This window comes from Heliangelus exortis, chromosome 20 (genome assembly GCF_036169615.1).
Source record: "Heliangelus exortis chromosome 20, bHelExo1.hap1, whole genome shotgun sequence".
Classification (NCBI taxonomy): Eukaryota; Metazoa; Chordata; class Aves; order Apodiformes; family Trochilidae; genus Heliangelus; species Heliangelus exortis.
This window is the reverse complement of record NC_092441.1, coordinates 8691377-8698693: the sequence shown is the minus strand read 5'-3', so window position 1 is coordinate 8698693 and position 7317 is coordinate 8691377. Positions and strand designations below refer to the sequence as shown.

Sequence of the window (7317 nt, the reverse complement as noted above, 5' to 3'; positions counted from 1 at the left end):
CACTCACACCTCGAGCCTGGGATTGCATTTCACAGAATGTTTAGGGGGGAAGAGGCCTCCAAGCTCATCCAGTCCAACCTTTGACCAACACCACAGTCAAAACCATGGCCCTAAGGACCAGGTCCAAATGCCTTTTAAATACCTCCAGGGATGGTGACTCCACCACTGTCCTGGGCCATTCCAATGCCTGAAAACCCCCTCAGTGAAAAAAACGTGTCCTAGCATCCAGCCTAACCCTCCCCTGATGCAGCTTCCATCTATTCTCTCTGCTGCTCTCACAGCTCACTCAGGAGCAGAGGCTGTTCCCCTCCTCACTCCAACCTCCCTTGAGGTGGTTGAAGAGAGCCACAAGGTCTCCTCTCACCTCCCCTTCTCCAGACAAGATTTGCAAAAAGCCACAGAGTCACAGTGGTGGCCAAAGCACTTTGCACTGGTTTGGGCCCTGATAAAGGTGATTTTCTGTCTTGTACTTTTGCTTTCAGCTCAGTCTCCTGTAAGTAGCTGCACTTGCTGAAATTAACAGCAAGTTTCTCAGACAGTGTCTGCTTCTGGAACTGATAACACTCCATGTTTAGAGTTACAGCCAGAGCCTGGTGTGCAGAGCCAAGGACACTGCTCAGCTCTGAGGAACATTTTACCCTCCAGAAGGAATAAAGAGGTCCCACCTGCAGCCTCCTTTGGGGAGGAACAGACAAGAGAGGTGCCAGAACTGACCAAACAGAGGATTCCATCCCATACACCTCATACTCAGGATAAATTGGAGGCATCACGAGGGCCAAGCTTCCAGCTTCCGGCTGCCTGCCCTTCCTGCCTTTCCTGCTTCCCTTTTTTCACCCATTCCCTGTTTCCTTTGGCATCCTGGAAGGATTCCATCCATTCCTCTGCCTGTGCTCCTGATCCATGCCAGCCCTTATCTGTGTGTTCCTGCCTCCAGCTCCCAACTGCTCCTGACCCCAGGATTCCAGCCTGGACTTTCCCAGGGCTGCCCTGCAGCCTCGGTGGTGACGTGAGAGTTATTGGGGGAAAGGGGGGAAGGAACGTGGTATCAATTTTCCTGTATATTTGTATATATTTGGTAATTTTTCCTATTTATCATTACTGTTTCATTAAACCTGTGTAGTTTAGTTCCCAACCCATCAGTCTCTCTCCCTTATTCTCTCTCCTTTCTTTATCAGGGAGGAGAGAGAGATGAATAGAGAGCGTCTGGTACTCGGTTTAATTGCCAGGCCTGTGTTAAACCCTGACAACCTGCTTCACAGCTGGGGGAAAAAATAAAATAATAATTAAAAAAAATCGATGATGTGTGCTTGGAGAGCCAAGGCAGAGGCAGAGCTCACACAGGGGCACCCATCACCCTCACCAGGACCCTCAGCCCCTCTGCAACTCACCCAGGGTTCTTGCCAAGTGACCTGCTGGGGACGTGTGAAATCCTCACACAGGATTCACCTTGACACAGGCAAGAGAGGGGACAAGCACATTGCTGACCAGCCAAGGGGGTTAAAACCCTTTTCCCTCTGGAGACAACCCACAGCAGGGATTAATTAATGCTGCCCTATTAGTGGGCATAATGAGCAAACCAGCACAGGCTTCAGAACACTTCCACACCAGCACAGCTCATGCCAGGTGTCTGCCTGCTCTCTGAGAGATGCCAGTAAATTCTCAGCTCCTTTTGAAGAAGCTCAGAGCAGCTTCAAGTTGTAAGCAGACCAAGGGGGCACTGGATGAGCAAACCTGGGCACAGCCCAAGGCCCTGGAGCAGGGACAGGGGCTGCCTCCCCCTGCCCCAGGCAGGCACCAACCCCTCTGACAGAGCAATTGGAATCTTTTCTGCTGATAAAGAAGATCCTGCAGGATGATTTGGCACTTACACCCTCCCAAATACTGAGCTGACCCACTTCTCCCAGTGAATTTCCTCCAGTGAAGGCTGTGCAGAGCCTTTAATCCACTTTGCATGGTGGTTTAGCAGACAGCATCCAACCCCAGGAGGATTTCACCAGAATGCCACTCGTGACTGCAGTCCCTGGACTCTTTCCACAGCAAGGCACTGGGACAAGCTGGGGAACACACGTGGCAGTCATGTGCACATGACCATAACAAGACACAGCAACTCCAGGGAAAATCCTCAGCCAAGGAGCCAGCTGAGCAGCTTCTGGAATCCAACCCAGCATCAGGAACTCACCCCAGCACCCAGCAGTAGCTCGGAGAATGATTTCTGTTGTAAAGGACTTTAAAGATCACCTGGCTCCAACCCCCCTGCCTGGGGGGGACACTTCCCACTAGCCCAGGTTGCTCAAATCCCAAGTTTTTTGCACTTTGGTTCCCACAGCACTTTCCAGCACAAGGGCCTCAGGCTCAGCTTGGGAGATCCCAGATGGGATGGCAACTCCTGCAATCCAGGAAATCCAGGAATCCTAGAATTGGCTGGGTTGGAAGGGACCTCAGAGCTCATCAAGTCCAACCCTTGCTCCACTCCCCCCGTGGTTCCCAGCCCATGGCACTGAGTGCCACATCCAGGCTCTTTTGAAATCTCTCCAGGGATGGAGAATCCACCCCTTCCCTGGGCAGCCCATTCCAATGCCTGATCACCCTCTCCAGAAAGAAATTCTTTCTAATGTCCAACCTAAACCTCCCCTGGCACAACTTGAGACCTCTTGTGCCCTCTTGTCTTGCTGAGAGTTGCCTGGGAAAAGAGCCCAACCCCCCCTGGCTCCAACCTCCTTTCAGGGAGTTGGAGAGAGTGATGAGGTCTCCCCTGAGCCTCCTCTTCTCCAGCCTCAACACCCCCAGCTCCCTCAGCCCTTCCTCACAGGACTTGTGCTGGATCCCTTCCCAGCCTCCTTGCTCTTCTCTGGACCTGCTCCAGCACCTCAATCTCCTTCCTGAGCTGAGGGGCCCAGAACTGGACCCAGGACTCAAGCTGTGGCCTCACCAGGGCTGAGCACAAGAGCCAAGCTCCTGCAGTGTGAGAAGTTACTACCTGGTGCTAGGTACCTGACGTGCTGGAGCTGAGCCCTCTGAGGGACCTCCTCAAGGTGGTCACCAACTGTGTGACACCTGCCCTGGGGACACAGGGACATTCCTTCCAGATCATTCCACAGCCCAGGGCTGAGCCCCTGCTTAGGGCCAGCTGCTGGTTGTGTAATGCCTGAGCAAGCTGGGCTGCTGCCAGCCCACACCACAGCCTCCTCACCAGACACATAATCCCCCCGTGGCCTCCCTGCCTGCACAGCCCATTACAGGCTGCTGGGTTTTCCAGTTTTCCTGAAACTCCATCATTTCGTGGAGCTTGACACCCTCTAGTGGAGCCGGGAGCTTGGCACACTGAGGAGCTGCTCCCAATCCCTGCAGCACTGCTGCATTCCAGGCTGATCCCCAAAGCACCAGGGCAGGAGTTTTACAACCCCCCTTGCCCCTACTCACCTCAAAAACCTTTCTGCTTTGCTCACAGGCACCACTAAATATTAAATAGAAATTAAGAACGAGCCTCAACTTTGAGAAGCTGATTTTATTCATGTTTCCTGTCTCCTCAGCCAAACCAACTCTCTGCAACCTAAAAGGAGCACAGACACAGAACCAAAGTGCACGGGGAGCTCTCACCATCCTGCAGAGCAATCTTCAACTCCACCACCTGGAAAGAAACAAGCAGGACATTCAGAGGCTGCAGGGAGGCTGGGCACAGGCATCAGAGCTGTGCCAGGCAGCCAGAGCCCACAAGGCTGTCACAAGCTGCTCGTGACCCAGAGCCCTCCTGCAAAGGGTTACACTGCATGGGGAGGGGAAAATCCTCGGTTAGACAAAGAGCTGGCTTCAAAATGAAGATTCTTCAAGCTTAAAAGATGCTTCTGGCTTCCACCTGGCATTCACCTCCTTTATTAGAAATCAGATAAGGCTTGAGCTAGCAAACTGGCTCAGTTTTGAATTTAAAAGATCAATACAGAATTTAAAAGATCAATTGCCAGGAAGCTGAAGAGGAGGCAGCAGTGTGCCCAGGTGGCCAAGAAGGCCAATGGCATCCTGGGCTGGCTCAGGAACAGCGTGGCCAGCAGGTCCAGGGAAGGGATTCTGCCCCTGTGCTCAGCCCTGGGGAGGCCACAGCTTGAGTCCTGGGTCCAGTTCTGGGCCCCTCAGCTCAGGAAGGAGATTGAGGTGCTGGAGCAGGTCCAGAGAAGAGCAAGGAGGCTGGGAAGGGATCCAGCACAAGTCCTGTGAGGAAGGGCTGAGGGAGCTGGGGGTGTTGAGGCTGGAGAAGAGGAGGCTCAGGGGAGACCTCATCACTCTCTCCAACTCCCTGAAAGGAGGTTGGAGCCAGGGGGGGGTTGGGCTCTTTTCCCAGGCAACTCTCAGCAAGACAAGAGGGCACAAGAGGTCTCAAGTTGTGCCAGGGGAGGTTTAGGTTGGACATTAGAAAGAATTTCTTTCTGGAGAGGGTGCTCAGCCATTGGAATGGGCTGCCCAGGGAAGGGGTGGATTCTCCATCCCTGGAGATATTTCAAAAGAGCCTGGATGTGGCACTCAGTGCCATGGGCTGGGAACCACGGGGGGAGTGGAGCAAGGGTTGGACTTGATGAGCTCTGAGGTCCCTTCCAACCCAGCCAATTCTAGGATTCTGTGAATACATCTCATTAGCCAAGCACAACTTGTTTAAGGTTTTAACACCTGACTGCAAACACAGCACCAGGCAGGTTCTGCACACTGCAGACCCCACAGCACAGGGGAGCTCCCACTCCCCCAAAAAAAGAAACTGAGGTGGGGAGGAAAAGAGGGCAGAACAATCAGCTTTCCCTCTCCGAAACTGCAGAGTCCTTCCTGTCCCTCCCAACTTCTGGAGCTGTTAGTTCTTCCTCTAACTTCACTTAAGTGCTAAAAAGTTACTCCTTTCTCCCTCCTCACCTTGTTTTTGCTGCTGTGTTGGGTTCCAGCAGCTCCCAGCTGGGCCTGAACAAATCCCTGCTCCCAGCCAGAGGCATTTGACAGGACTGGGAGCAGGAGGGGTCTCCCATTTCAGCAACAAAATTAATTTTGTCCCACAGTGCCCTGAGAGAGTTTGGCACTTGCCAGCAGCTCAGCTCCAGCCACGAGCAAAACACTCTGACAGCAAAGCTGCTTTAGGGAGCAGCTTCTCCCTCCCTCCTGCAGAGGAGCAGCCACCTGGGGTAACCTTGCTGTGAGCAAACTCACCAGAGTGACACCAAAAAGCAGGCAAAAAACAAAAAAAAAAAGCAGGCCTGAGCCCTGCCCCCAGCTGAGCTCCCCAGCTGCAGGAGAAAAAAAAGACAGCAAAGGAAATCACAGGTTTGTCCAGAGAGCAAAGCACACAGCTTCCCCCAAAGCCTTACAACTTGCAACAGAAACCACCTGGGAGCATTCCCTGCTCCACTGGGAATCAGGGTTTGGAATTCAGCTTGCACCAGTGACAAATCAACTGAGAGAATGGATGTGAAAACATCTCACAGGCTCTGCTTACCACACCTGCACAACTTGCCTGCAAAGGAAGGGCAGCACCAGGTTAATTTGGCTGGGGGATTTTCAAAAGTTAAAGCAGCTCATGGAAAAGCCATTTTCCCTGGGCAGAGAGGAGCTGGGTGTGTGCAGTATCATACATGACCATCAGAAGGCTGCATGGATGCTCACACCTGTTACTGCACAGGGGGAGCCCCACAGGGAGCACACCTGGGCCTTGCTCTGGGGCAGAGGGGAGGGGGCTGCCTGGTACAGGGCTGGGCCTGCTGGCCCCACCACCCAGCAGCCCTTCCCCAGCCCTTCCCTAAATCCCCCCCTCCCTCCCCCCGTGTCCCCCTGCCCCGGGGCTCACCCAGTTCCCACCTCACAAATGAAGCACCGAGGGCAGAGGCACCACCAGGGGGCTGAGGCTTCTCCCTGCAGACACAAAGTGGGGGGAAAACTCCCCAAACAACAGAGCCCCCCCAACCCCCCTGCCCTGCCCATGCAGCCCTCTCCCTGCTGGAGCCCTCCCCCCACCCCTTTCAACCCTGGGGCCCCAATCAGCTCTCCCCCTCCCCAGCACTGCCCACCCCCCAGCCCTGCACCCCCAGACACTGTGACCCCACCCCCCCCCCCACGAACCCCAACCCAGGAACTCCCCCAACCCCCACTGGCACCCCCCAAATCACCCCAATCCCCCCCATTCCTTGTCTCCTCGACCCCCCCCGGCTCTTCCTGAGCCTTTAACACCCCCCTCCCAATCCTCCCCATCCCCTCCATCCTCCCCCCATGCCCCTCACTCCCCAATCCCCACCCGCTCCCCCCAGTCCCTCCCCTCAGCCCCCACTCCCCCCAGGAACCCCCCCCCCCCGGGACATCCCCCTCCCCTCAGCCCCCATTCTCACCTCCTGCCCCCCCAGCTCTCCCTAACCCCACTCCCACCTCCCCATCACAGCTCTCCCGTACCCCCAACCCCTCCGAATCCCGAAGGAACCCCCAGTGATTCCCCCAGTGCCTCCCAGTAACCCTCCCAGTGCCTCCCAATCCCTGCTCCCGCCACGAGGCCCCGCGCAGCCGGAAGCAAAGGAGCGGAAACGCACCGAGACGGAAGCGGAGGCCAGAGCGCCCCACAGAGCACTTCCGGTCCTCCGAGAACTTCCCGGAACCGCCTTAAAGTACACACACCCCCCCCCCCCCCCCCCCGGCGTTGCTATGGCAACGGGCTGGGCCCAGCGCGGCCTTGCGGGCCCCGGAGCCGGGTAGCCGGGGGCGATGGCCCGGGAGGAGAATAGGGGAGGCCTGAGGCGGTGGGGGCGCCGCTGCGGGGGCTCCCGGTTCCCCTCAGAGCGGGGGCCATGCCGGGGTGCGATCCCAGGCAGCGCTCGGGCCGATCCCGGAACCGGGAGCTGGAAAGGGGTGCTCGGGGGGGGGTTTGGGTTTCTCTTCCCCAAAAAGGCTCTGGCCATGCTGTAGTTGTGCTTCACTCCAGAGAGGTTTCTCAGAAGGTGTTTGATGGAATTTCATCACCATTTTCCCTCCCAGACATCTCCGTATAAAAAGCCCAACCAAAAAAAATACCCAAAAAAACGCCCCAAACCCTACACTAGAACAGGCAGGCAGTAGCTTTCTCCCTGATGGCTCATTAAAAAAAAAAAACCAAAAAGAAATAAACGCTTAACTTTATTGCTGCAGCACCACATGCCAGCAGCACTTTGATCAAATCCCCACACTGAGCTAAACCAGGCCCGGGAAGCTTGGAGGGACCAAAGTCCTGACAGGAAAAAAACCCAAACCCCTCGGTGGCACAGTCAAGCAAAGGGCTTGAGGGACACGGTGACAAGGGGTTGTGTCACCAGCCTGTCCCCACGCCTCAGC

The 7317-nt window shown here is 55.6% G+C and overlaps 1 long non-coding RNA gene and 1 other non-coding gene across 2 annotated transcripts; both read right to left on the bottom strand.

The window, feature by feature from the left end:
* Window positions 1-3490: 3490 nt before the first annotated feature.
* Window positions 3491-5809, bottom strand: LOC139805610 (uncharacterized). The gene is made up of 2 exons (XR_011729908.1): window positions 4891-5809; window positions 3491-3628 (listed from the first exon to the last, which is right to left on the bottom strand). It is a non-coding gene; the product is annotated as an uncharacterized lncRNA (long non-coding RNA).
* On the bottom strand, window positions 5581-5762 carry LOC139805845 (small Cajal body-specific RNA 16). Its single transcript, XR_011730008.1, has one exon. It is a non-coding gene; the product is annotated as a small Cajal body-specific RNA 16 (non-coding RNA).
* Window positions 5810-7317: the final 1508 nt, after the last annotated feature.